Genomic DNA, 13,583 nt, shown 5'->3' with positions numbered 1-13,583 from the left:
ATTCTGCGGCAGCCTTTCCAGCAGCTCCGTGTGATTTCGCTCTTTTTCTGATTTATTGTTTTTATTGTCTGCTTCCATCTTCTGTGTTTTTCGTCATTTGACAACCACACTTTGGATTACTTTCTATCCTATGGTTATGGGTTTTAATACACGAAAATGCGTTTATTCGAAGAATCAACTCCTTGCCCTGAAGAATTCTTGTGCCGGCGTGATGAGGGGGCTCTATTGTGGATGCAGAGCTGGAGCTAAGGTGAAGGCTAAGCGGCTAGCAGTGTTATAAGCCTTCAGTACCGTCCATAATCATGGTAAATGTAAACTCTACCCAATAAGACTGACGAACTAGCTGTGCAAGTGAAAAACATCAAAGCATACAGGGACTTTGCTGTGTTTTACGGAAACGTGGCTCACGTCTAGCACCCCGGACGCTAACGTGGAGCTATGCGGCATCAGCGCTGTTAGAACCGACAGAGACACAAAAGCCTGCGGGAAGCGGAGAGGAGGTGGTCTCGCTATCTACGTGAACACGAGGTGGTGTAACCCTGGGCACAAAGATTTCCATCTGCTGCAGGGACGTCGAACTTTTGGCCTGTCGCTAAACTACAACACGACACCACGAGGCCATCCTGTTGATCTGTTAATAAACGACGAAAATCGAATTTCCCTACGGGGATGAATAAAGTATCTATCTAAACCATTAGGCAAACTGTGTTTTGGGGGGGTTATTTTCTCTATTAAGAACATTTTCCCTTGCAAGTCATCAACGACAACCATTTCATTACCTTTTTTATTCGAACGTCGTGATGGACATTACAAATATGGACAGTTTGGTTGTTTTCCTGCTAAACCTTTGGCAGCATATCAATATTCCATTTTTTTTGACGTATCAGGGCAGTTCTTCATACTAGATTCCCTTAATGGTCCCTTCTTAATATTTCAAGACCCCAACAATTTGGGGATGATCCGGAACAGAATTCTTTGGTAACGGAGCCAAATTTCTCTTCATCTTGACATTTTAATGACAATCAAAAGGTCTGAGTAGCACTTGCAACAAAACCTACATTCTGTACAATAATATTTGTTCCAGTGACATTTGAGTAGAAAGAAAATACTAACTTGGGCTGTTGCTACCAAAACCTAGCATTGAATTTGCACACGCTGACTCTAGCGAGACCTTATTAAACAAATATTTGAGTATAAAAATACATTTGAAGGACAACTGTGTTCTTTTGGAAGGGGAAGTCACGGGGAATACAAACTAAAGACGAGTTGTGTCACTTTTACTGGCGCATCGGAAGTTAACGGAAGGGTGCGTTTGATTTGAAGTCGATGTGCTTCACCCGGGCGGGTTAGAAAGGCGACGAGACGGCCCGGCAGAAGATGAACTCATTCGGTGCCAAAGATGGATTTTCATCTCATTTACGTTTTGAACGCGTGGTTCAAAATATTGGGGCTTATCTTCCACCCCTTGTCAGAAAATGTTGCTTTTCTTTTTCATCGTACAAGGTATTTAACAATCACACAGCAAAAAAATACACAGAATATATCGTCTGTCGTTTTGTTATTGTGATTATACGGCATTATACTTTCATTGCAAAAAAATTATCGTATCACATGGTCACAAAATATCGCTTATTTTAGTTTCTAATATTTTTATTTTTACTTATTTGGTTTATTTTCACGGTTTCGCTCGCTACATTGCAGATTTTCATTGTGCAATGTGTTCTTCATTCTGACTGGTTCACAGTCAGTTACTCCCACATTTTACCCACATTTCATTGAATTTCTTCACTTTGACATCCAGAGCACTGGGCAGAGATCACATTGAATTAACACTGTGGTCCCTCGCGATGCTTTGTTTTAATCGAACTGTCTGTTTTTGTTGGTCTCCCCATGGTCCACCATGTTGGTTTCCTGCATGATCGCCCCAGCTGCCGCAATACATTTCCTCATGCTGAGGTTTTTGAGTTTTTCCTTGCCCTCATGTAGGTTTTAGTAGTCTGTAGTTTGCAATAATCTGTGGTCTGTGCAGCCCTTAGAGACACCTTGTGATCAAGGGCTATACAAATAAACCAGACTTGACTTATAACTTATTTGTAATCTTGGATCTTTATGCACATATTTATTTCAATTTATTATTTCAACGCAAGTAAATAAGTGTAAGCCATTTGATAAGGGGCAATATGTATTTTCACCACTAGATGTCGTATTGACTTTTAGATCTTTTGCTCATGGTCGTATTTTAATGATATCTTTAAAGATGATTAAAATTGCCATGTTGCCTCTTTTGATTATGTCTTTTCTCCTTTAAAAACTTTGACTTCAATTACTTGCTCATTTCTACTTGAAAATGGGCAAATTTCTCTATTTTTGCATTGATATCAACTTATTTGCCACGGGTGACTAATCGGAGTTAGGAATGGAGATGCGTCACAGCAGGTGGATTCAACTGACATAAGATAACGGAGGTGAAAAACGATGAGATGGAGGACAAATTAACTCGGTGGATTGTGGATTATTAAAGCACTAACTCACTCGGACCCGACCCAAAATGCGGCGGCGTTTATAAGGTTAGGTGACACTCGAAACGGGATGAAATCTTCATTGACCTGAAAAGCGCTCTATAAAAATGCAGACCATTTTGGTGTTTTTTTTTAAATTAATCATGTAGCGCAGTAACAAATTGGAGGGTTCCAAATTTCTCAAATGTCTTTTTTCTTTTAAATCTTACATTTTACTTTTGATTTAATGAACGTTTAAGTGCAGATGAAATGTAAACACTTACGATTTACATATCGCAAATTGTATAACAAAGCTCATCCTTAAACCCAAAAAAACCCACTACAATTTCAACGACTTTAATAAAAAAGGGTGAATTTGCCTCATTTGAGTACTTAATTATTGTTCCACATTTTAAAGGGACAGTGTGCAAAATTGGATAGCTTAATTGTGTTGCACAACCAAAAATGAACGCTACTAAGCACAAGGTGCCTCAAGTGACCGAAGATCAATTTTATACTATTTTTATTTTACTTGGCCTAATAATCCATTTTATTCCTCTATCTGTTTGATTTTAAGAAAACTACTTATTAAAATTGTTTTTAAAATATGTTCATTTAGAATAGTTTCACATTTTAGAACGGAGTTTTATATGTATTATTTTAGGGAAATCATATTTTGCTTTTGCCTCATATCTTTAGTGGAATTGTCTTTATTTTCAGTCTGATTTTACTAAAACTAGTAAACAAAAAAATATCGTAATCATATTGGGAATCAATTTTAATAGCCCAGATTGGTTTTACCACTAGGAGGCGTTAAACAATGCACACTTCCCCTTCAATGTATCAATCGTGTCCATAATGCTAGCATTAGCTGCTAAGCCTTTAAGCATAGGAAATGCCGCCGGCTGCAGAAGCCCTGCTATTAGCTAAATAGTTTTTACCACTAGAGGGAGCTGAACATCGCTCGATGTCTCTCGAATATAAATACACTAGCATTAGCGACTAGCAATCGTGTCCCTAATGCTAGCATCAGCCGCTACATTGTTTAACATACTAAAGTGACGCTATTGACTCATGTGTTTTTACCACTAGGAGGCATTCAACGAGTCACACTGTCCCTTGAAGTGTTACTCGCTAGAATTGAGATCTTGGCATTGGTCGAGATGGCTCCAGAAACGGTCCAATCGTTTTTTCCCGCATGCAAGCGTAGCCGATACGTCTCAGTGGACAATGCGTTTTTTTGTACGAGGTTAAAACCACGCTAGAAAAAAAAATTGTCGTCTAATATGTCAAATGAAGTATAACCATACTAGAACAGAAGTCTTCAATCCAGTGCCTAAAATGTAAAACCACGTGTGGCGTTTCCAGTCTTTTGGTTTAGCTAAATCACGCCCCCGTGTGGTTGCCTGGCGTAATACCCCACGGCAGTCATCTTGGCGGGGTCGAGGCGCTCCCGGTGTCCTCATTGGCCGAAAGGGAAGTCGTCTTCCGAGTACGGCGTCTGTCCTTGCGTTTCTGAAAGAAAATAGGAGTATTCAAGATGCCGTGGTGAAAACAAAGGGCTGATGGAGGCGCTCCACACATGTTCCATCTTTTTTTTCCCCTGGGGTCAGTTATGGCCCCTGTCAACATTTTGGATCACCCGAATAAGACTACACGAGAGGACTGTTCATGGTTTGAAGGTTTTTGCATCGTATGCCATCTCTATGGGCTCTCCGGCTAGAATCATGGCTAATAACGGATTTCCTGTGGTGTGTCTTGGGCAAGTGCAGCGTGGTGGCGCCCATCAACAAGGTCTCTTTATGTATTCCCCTAATTTCTTCCTCATGCCATGAGGCTCTTTAACCCCACCCGGGGGAGTAAAAGCCCACATTAAACCCCACCCCCACATTTGCATATTACCCTATTTTTATTACAGTGTGTATTTAATGTAGCACTATTTAAATACTCTAAACACGTTATATTGACTATTTTTGTATTCTATATCTTTTATTATTTATTTTTCAACACCACGAGGATGAATAAAGTATCTCTCTATCTAACTAATACCGTTAGCATCGTTTATGATGCATCAATTGAAGGTATCAAGATCGTTCCACATTACATAGAAGAGGGCACAAGGGATGCTGGAAACGTAGTGAAGGCTCCTCACCGCTAGCGTGGTGGATGTCTGTCTGGAGGACGGCGTGTTTGACCTTGACGTGCCGGCTGAGGTTGCCCTTGAGGTTAAACTTGCTGCTGCACAGAGGACATTTGAAGGCTTGCTGCCGGCGTGCAGATGCATGTGTCCCAAAAGGTTGTACATGCGGTTGAAAGACTTGCCGCACACCTGGAAAACAAAAGAAAAATGACCGACTTAGAACACCGCCTCCCATTGGCCTGAGGAATTGGGCTTGCACGCCATTGGGTGCAGAACGCCATTTGCCAAAAACAACCACAACAAATATGACGCGCCCAAAAATATTTGACGTATGTCCAAAAGTGATTAGGAAAATATCAAAATGTGGCAAAAAATAACGATACAAAAACATAACCAAAAATGGACTAGAAAACAAGCAGATATTGACCAAAAACAGACCAAATCAGAAAAAAACAACTAAAATATGAACAAAAATAATCATAAAAGATCCCAAAAAAAAGACAAAAAAAAAAAACAACAAAAATTGGTCGGAAGATTACCCCCCCAAAAACCTACCCCAAATGAAAAACTGATCCAAAGACAGCCCCAAGAACTACCAAAATTTGAATAAAATTAGATTTTAAAAAAATGTCTAAAGCTTTAGGGAACACTTCAAATAAGGATGGAAAATATCCATAGATTTCCAACTTGCAAGGAGAACAGGAGAGGACTGTACAAAACCATGACCAAAATAACTGACCGAAACATGATCAAGAAACAAACAAACATGGCGCTGTTTGGCGTTTTTCTCTCTCTCTCTCTCTCTCTCTCTCTCTCTCTCTCTCTCTCTCTCTCTCTCTCTCTCTCTCTCTCTCTCTCTCTCTCTCTCTCTCTCTCTCTCTCTCTCTCTCTCTCTCTCTCTCTCTCTCTCTCTCTCTCTCTCTCTCTCTCTCTATCTATCTTATTCTTTCTCTCTCTTTCTTATTCTCTCTCTCTCTTGCACATTCTCACATTCTGTTTTCTGGGCGGGGGCCTCAGCACTCACCTTGCACTTAAAGGGCTTGACGGGCAGGTGCACAATCATGTGGGTCTTGAGTGTTTGCTTCTGCACAAAAGTCTTTGGGCAAAGATGGCAGCTGAAGGGGCGAACGCTGGCATGGATCAGCAAGGTGGCGCTTCAGGTTGGCCGACAAGGTGAATTCCCTGCCGCACGCTTGGCATTTGAACTCCTTCCTGCCCTGAAATCAAAGCACGTTCGCACGTCTTTTTCTTTCATTCGCTCTCTTTTCTGCCTTTCTCTTCCTTTTTCATTTTTCTCTCATTTTCTCTTTTCCACATCACTGTCTCTCTTCTTTTTCTTTCTTTCTCGCTCATCCTCCCCTCCCTCTTTCATTCTCTCTCTAGGGCTCTTTTTCATCGATCTCTCTTTTCTCTACTAGTTCAACATCTGCATCTTTTTTTTCTAGCACGTGGCCCCCAAGCAGCTCGAATGACTTTGGACTTGCTTTCAGTTACCGTAAATTCCGGACTATAAGCCGCTACTTTTTTCCCAAACGTTCAACCTGCGGCTTATTCAGTGATGCGGCCAATTATGTAATTTTTCTAACGGCTGCCAGCGGCGCTCGAGGACAAAAGGTAAGATTTAGACCGCTGGAATATATGCGCCGAGGAAGACTGCAACTTCTTATGCTTATGCACAAATTAAATTAGCGTAAACTTACCCTCATCATGCAAATTGCAAAAAGAAAGGCACATGACGCAGCTTTCAGGCTAAAAGCAATCGAGCAATCCGATATAGAAGGAAACAGAGCTATAGCACGTAAACATTACAATGCGAACGTGTTGCTAGCGTGATTTGGGTTACGATTTGGAATGAGGGAGCGTGGGACGACGTCTATACGACAAAGTTTCTTTCCGATACTGAGGAAGAAGACTTTGATGGCGTCATTTACAAGGAGGAAGATGCGGACGGTTTACCATGATTTTAAAAAGTGCGGTATATTATTTTAACAGACACGTTTACTGTTTTGCGAGCGTGTTACTAGTAGCGTGTTGCTACCTGTCACAGTCACGGTTTGGGATGACAGTTATAATATTATCATTAAAGCTTTGAAAACTCTCTCGGTGTACCGTCTTTCTTTGTAAATATGTGTAACCCATGTAGAATATGTATTTTCACCTGTATATTTTTGTAATGTATTTATTTGAGACACTTATTCTGATATGTTTTGCGAATTAAAAAAGAGAGGCGGAGCAAACGCGGGCTGACGGGAAGTGGAGTAAAGGTGAGTGAGACCTGTTGTCGCGGCGGACTATAGTGGATATATATTTTTCCCACCCTTACCTTTGGAAATATAGACTTTTTTTCCTTGGATTACTTTCAACGGACCTGGACTCTGCGGGTCTGCATCAAACCTTAAGTACCGGTATCATCTTCCGTTAATGTAACCGACTAAGGTTTATTTGGACTGTGTACTTTATATTCAGTTACAAACGCGGGAAAGTCGGGTTTGGGTTAATTTTGTGATTGTGTTACATGTTTTAATGTGAGCGCATGCGGCTTATACACAGGTACGGCTTGTGTAAGTATAGAAACAGTTTTCCTCTTAAAAGGTGACGGGTGCGGCTTATAATCAGGTGCGCTCTATAGTCCGGAATTTACGGTATTTCTTATTCGAAATTCATTTAAGAAGCATGAACTTCGAGGTACGAGCCCGATCCAGGAAATGACGAATCGTTCTTCGGTTATTTCTGACGGGATCGAGACGCGAGTCCGATCCAGGAACAAACCATTTGCTTTCAGTTATTTCTTATTGGGAATTCTATCAAAGACGCGAGAACTTCGAGGTACGAGCCCGATCCGGGAAATGACAAATCACTCTTCAGTTATTTCTGACGGGATCGTGACGCGAGCCCGATCCAGGAACAAACCATTTGCTTTCAGTTATTTCTTATTCGAAATTCATCTGAGACGCAAGAACTTGGAGGTGCGAGCCCGATCCAGGAAATGACGAATCGCTCTTCGGTTATTTCTTACGGGATCGAGACTCGAGCTCGACTTGGGAACGAATCGACGGCGTATGCGAATAAATCACCGTATTTAAGCCGTACCTTGTGGGTGAGGGCGTGTTGGCGCAGGTGGTGGACCTGAACAAACTCCAGACCGCATTCGGTACAAAGGTAGGGTCTCACGTTCTGGTGCTTCATCAGGTGGTTCTGAAGCTGACTCCGGTAGGCGAAGGTCTTGGGGCAACGGTCGCAGGCGAAGGCGGGCGCAGAGCCGCCCCGGTGCGCGGCCAGGTGACGCTTCAGGTGGGCATAAGTGGGCAGTTCCAATCCGCACTGGGCGCAGACGTGGCAGCGGCCGTCCCGGTGCTTGTCCTGGTGGGCCCGCAGTTCGCTGGGGTAGGCGAATCCTCGGGCGCAGAACCGGCAACTGTAGGGTTTGACGTCGCTGTGCTGCAGCATGTGACGCTTGAGGTGACTGGTCTGGGTGAAGGCCTTGTGGCAGACCCGGCACTTGTGGGGTCGGGTTCCCTGGTGGGTCAGCAGGTGGGTCTGCAGGTGACTGGGTTGCTTGAAGAGTTTTTCGCAATGGGGGCATCGGTGGGGTTTGATTCCGTTGTGGCCCAGGATGTGCGTGACCAGGTTGTACTTGGAGGTGTAGGACTTATGGCACAGGCGGCACTTCCAACGTTTGAGACCTTCTCCCACGTCCACGCAGTAGGACTCGTCAATCTGGACGTTGATGTCCAGACGGTCCATCTGCATCCGCCGAGCGAGGCCTTCGGGGTCCGACCACGCCGCCTGCCGGTCGGTCTCGAACTCGCCGCCGGATTCCCGATGCAGTTCTGCGCCTGTCTTGAGATTCAGGGCCTGCTCTTCTGGTTCTCGGACCACCACCACCAGGTCTTCCACCTTCCTCACACCATTCGAGTACTCTTCTCCGTCTTGTGTCGGTCGTTCCCCTTCCGGCAGTACCCAGGGACCTCCGTCAAACCGGCTACCCTTCCCGTACATGTTGGGTTCCCCGTCCTGACCGGTCTCAGACTCGATCGGTTCCCCTTTCACTTGGAAACTTTCCGTTTTCGTGGGCCGCCCCCCTCGGCCGGGCCGGGGATCCCCCGCGGGTTCGGGCAGGTAGTCCCCGTTAGCGCCGATAAACTCGTACCCGGGCGGAGTCCCTTTGGACTCCGGGTCGCGGATCCCATCTGGGGCCCCGAAAAGGGGATTTCGGGCAACGAGTCCGAGCACGGCGGCTTGAGCCAAGGAGAGAACCACAACGGGTTCGGTTTGGGTTCCCGACTCCATCGGGCCTTCCGGAACTTTGGTCTGCAGCATCGGGACGCCTTCTGCCGGAAAGAAGGAAGAGTAAACGGGGAAGCGGAACCAGAAGGCTTCATTCTCGTCATTTTGTGTTGTTTCAAAACGCAACTCGAGCAAAAATCCTTTTTCGCGTTTCCCCTTTTTCCTCTCATCAAGTTTTGCCAACGATGAGTGGGAGGAGGTCGGGTTAGAGGGTAAGGGATTAGGGTCAGAGTAGGGGTGTCAAATGTGTGGCCCGCCGGACAGACCAGGCCCCCCAACAGATTGATACCGGTCTGCGAGAAGATGCGGAGAGAAGCACAAGAGAAAAATAAACTGCCCTTTTAAATGTTTACTTGTTGTCGCCAAAGCCTGGCCGAGGATGTATTTATTTAACGCTTTCTTCCTTTCACTTCGTCTCTTTCTTTTTTGGGGTCTCGCTTATTTACCCTATCTTACTGGTTTTTCTTTCTCGCTTTCTCTTTCCTCTTTCTAGCTATTCCTCTTCTCTTTCTTTTTGTCTTTTTCTCACACTCTCTCTTTCTTTCCTCCTTTCTCTCCTGCTCTTTGTCTCTCTTTTTTTTCTTTATTTCTTTTGCTTCCTCTTTCTTCATTTCTTGCTTTTCTTTGTTTCTTTCTTTTTCCCTTTCTCTCACCCCCTTTTTCTTTCTTTCATATTTGGTTATTCTGTCTCTCTAAAAAGGTAGTGTGTCCCCTATGAGACATTTTATCCTAGCATGTGGCCCCTGATCCCCCAGAATTATCCGAGAGAGCCATTTTGAGGTTTCTGCACCCAAAATTCGACGCTAAATACGTGTAGCGCCGGTCTTCCTTCCCGGACGAAGAGAAAAGGCTAAAGAAGAATGCCGGGAAGCCAACAGGAAGTGGACTTGAGCCCCACTTCCTCGTAGTCCTTCTTTGACCAGACGGTTGATGCTAGCTTGCGCAGTCATCTCCGCGCGGGAGGTTTTCCGCTAGCGATCAAGCGACGCTAACAGCTGTCTTGCTATAAAGCGGGGGACCGATACCGCCTTCATATGAAAATCAAAGGGACAGTGCATATTATCCGACCACTAGATGTCGCTGTACTGTTTGAGTTTCGTGCAACCAAAAAATGAGTGCTACGCAGCACAAAGAAAGACTCAAAGTGAATAAAACAAAACATATTACTTTTAAAAAGAGGAGAAAAAAAATGAAAAAAGGTAAAGGGGATAAAAGAAAAGAAAGAAAAAATCAAAAGAACATAGAAACTATTTTGGGGGTAGCAAGATGCCTGACAATAAAATGAGCCACCTTTCAAACGAGCTTCTTGGTGTGTTTGATAAATTTTATTTAGAAAATAGTTGATGTACATTTGCTTCCTATTTCATTCAATAGTGTTGTTTTTTTAACAAGTGAAAGTTTTGACCAATAGGGGGCACCGTTGCTTTAAGTGCTCCTCATGCAGATGACGGATTCCTTCATCACAGATCGATTTACATATTACATTTTTCTTTTACACTTTGGTAGTTAAGGCCCAATCAGGAAGCGGCTTATGCTGGCGTCACAGACCTTAACTATTCATGCCGGAATTGCTGGTGCGGCTGCTAGTCGCTAATGCTAATGTTGCAGCACATTTGAGGTTAGGAAGTAGAGTTTCGGCTGGAAGTTAGGGTCTTAAACCACTTTTAGGCTTCCGAAATAAGCTTAGGGGTTGAAACTAAGGTTTAGGCCCCTGTTCTTTGGATAGACATTGGATCTCTTCTTTTTCTGGTACTGACAAAATTGAAAATTGGCCTTTAAAGTCTTTTAAAAGTGTTTGCATTTGCCCGATTTAAAAAAAAAGGTGTACAAGCCCAACAAATCTGTCGTAAAAAAATGGCAACCGAGAACAATATTTTCTGAAGAAATAAGAATTGCATAAGAAAAGAAAGAAAAAAATACACCCGGACGTCACAATAATCGTTTTCAACGATCGTGTGTAAGAAGAAAAGAAAGAGAAAGAGAAAGAAAAGAAAGAGGGCGTGGGAGGGTGTGTGTTCCAAAGCATGTGGTAGAGTGAGAAAGGAAAAAAGAGAAGTGTGTGGGGGGGTGGGGGGGGTTCGTTGAGGTTGAAAGATAAAGACATTTGGGCAAGGCGGAAAGAGAAGAGAGAAAAGGGGGAAGCACGAGGGGAGGGAGGGACACCAAAGAAAGAGAAGCAAAAAGGACAGAGAGGGGAAAAGAGTGGAAAGAGAGGAGTGAGATAAAGAGATGACGACAAAGAGAGAAAGATAGTAAGAGAAAAGCGAGAAAGAGAAAGCCTATGAACAAAAGTGAAAGGAAAGAGAGAGAGAGAGAAAAACAGTGAAAAAGACAGAAGGAGATAAAGAGACAGAATGAGTGAAAGAGAGTAAGAGGGAGAGAAAGATTGAGAAAGACAGAAAGGAGAGAGGAAAGAGCTAAAGGGAGAGTGAGACACAAATAAAAAGGGGGAGAGAGAAGAAATAAGAAAGAAGAGTGAGAGAGGTAAAGAGGGAAGCTGAAAAGGAGAAAGTTAAAGAAAAGAGAGAGCGAGAGTGAATAAAAACTAGACAGAGCAAATGAGAGAGAAAGAAATGCAGTTCCAGTTGTTCGCACGCCGCATGTTTGACACCCGTGTGGTAGAGTGAGAAAGGAAACAAGGAGAAGTGGGCGGGGTAGGGGGGGTGTTGCTGAAAGATAAAGAGATTGTGGCAAGGCGGAAAGAGAAGAGAGAAAAGGGGGGAGGAGAAGGGAGAGAAACTAAAGAGCGAGAGAAAACCAAAGCTGCCTAAAACGACACGCTCCAAACGCTCAAATGCAAAAAGTTTAGTGGCGGTAAGTTGCCACTCACCCAGAAGGGGGCGCCGCCGCTCCTTCTTTCCTTCCAAGTCTTTCAGTTTCTTCTGGAGCACCAATGAGGCGCCGGCGCGAGACGCCCTCTATATATAGTCCGGGAGGGAGAGGGGGCGGGGCAAAGGGGAGGCGGGGCCTTACCGCGCTTCGTCCTCTTATCACCATGCTCCTTCCCTTCTTTCTCTCTCTCTCTTTTCTCACTTTGCTTTCTCCCTTGTGTTTTTCTCCTCGTCCAATCAGAGGCCAGCATTCCACGCGCGCACGCGCACACACAAACACAAATGAGCTCGTATCTCAAATCATCGTTTGCTATTGTTCCGTAGCAGAAAGTTCTACGAATGAGCTCGTATTTCAAATCATTGTTTGCTATTGTTCCGGAGCAGAAAGTTCTACAAACAAGCATCATCGTTTTCTATTGTTCTGTAGCCGAAAGTTCTACAAACGAGCTCGTATCTCAAATCATTGTTTGCTAATGTTCCGTAGCAGAAAGTTCTACAAACGAGCTCGTATCGTGAATCGTTGTTTGCTATTGTTCCGTAGCATAAAGTTCTACGAACGAGCTCGTATCTCAAATCGTTTGTTCGCCACACCACGTGTTTGTTTCCTGAGCTATCAAACTTTTGGCTCTACGAATGAGCTTGTATCTCAAATTGGGTTTTGCTATCGTTCCGTATTGGAAAGTTTCGCGAATGAGCTCGTATCTCAAATCATTGTTTGCTATTGATCAGCAGCAGAAAGTTCTGCGAACGAGCTCCTATCTCAAATTGTTTGCTCGCCATACCGCATGTTTTTTACCTTGAGCTATCAAACTGGATAGAAAGATACATAGATAGATAGATAGATAGATAGATAGATAGAGAGAGAGAGAGAGAGAGAGAGAGAGAGAGAGAGAGAGAGAGGAGAGAGAGAGAGAAAGAGAGAGAAAGAGGGGGGTGGGAGGGAGGGAGCAATGGATAGATAGATAGATAGATAGATAGATAGATAGATAGATAGATAGATAGATAGATAGATAGATAGATAGATAGATAGATAGATAGATAGATAGATAGATAGATAGATAGATAGATAGATAGATAGATAGAGTGAGAGAGTGAGAGAGTGAGAGGGGGGCAGGTGGATAGAAAGATAGATAGATAGATAGAGAGAGAGAGAGAGAGAGAGAGAGAGAGAGGGAGAAAGAGAGGGAGGGAGGGAGGAATGGATAGATAGATAGAGAGAGAGAGAGAGAGAGAGAGAGAGAGAGAGAGAGAGAGAGAGAGAGAGAGAGAGAGAGAGAGAGAGAGAGAGAGAGAGAGAGAGAGAGAGAGAGAGAGAGATGGATGGATAGATAGATCCCACGCGTCTATTTCTTCCTAGAAATCAGATAGGGTTCCAGGATGAGCTCCCGGGCCACGTTTTGGAACCCGATGCGTCCCGGCCCCGCTGTAAAGTAAAGTGCGTCACAGTATATATATATATATATATATATATATATATATATATATATATATATACTGGATAGAATACAAATACTTGCTTACTTGCTTGCAAATATATATATATATATATATATATATATATATATATATATATATATATATATATATATATATATGTAAGTGTGTATATATAGTAAGTAAGCAAGTATTTGTATTCCATCCAGTCACGCATTGAAAATTTCTTAATCTCTTCGGGTCGGACATTTTCGTGGTCAACCTGGAAGGGGGATTACAACATGTGTGGTCCCTTCTCAAGGTTTCTTCATTTTCCTCGGGTTGAGGTTTTTGAGTTTTTCCTTGCCCTCATGTCAGTTTTAGATCAGGGGATGGTGTCAGAACAGTCTGTAG

General features: G+C 43.5%; 1 pseudogene across 1 annotated transcript; it reads right to left on the bottom strand.

Annotated features, from left to right (window-relative positions):
- Positions 1-3,960: 3,960 nt before the first annotated feature.
- On the bottom strand, positions 3,961-11,800 carry LOC148363258 (uncharacterized; annotated as a pseudogene). Its single transcript, XR_015850959.1, has 5 exons — positions 11,756-11,800; positions 7,729-8,969; positions 5,663-5,855; positions 4,651-4,827; positions 3,961-4,013 (listed from the first exon to the last, which is right to left on the bottom strand). The product of XR_015850959.1 is annotated as an uncharacterized LOC148363258 (transcript).
- Positions 11,801-13,583: the final 1,783 nt, after the last annotated feature.

The sequence above is a fragment of the Urocampus carinirostris genome, chromosome 7 (assembly GCF_059441175.1).
Source record: "Urocampus carinirostris isolate Australia breed hairy pipefish chromosome 7, RoL_Ucar_1.0, whole genome shotgun sequence".
Taxonomy (NCBI): domain Eukaryota; kingdom Metazoa; phylum Chordata; class Actinopteri; order Syngnathiformes; family Syngnathidae; genus Urocampus; species Urocampus carinirostris.
This window is presented reverse-complemented; position numbering and strand designations above follow the sequence as displayed.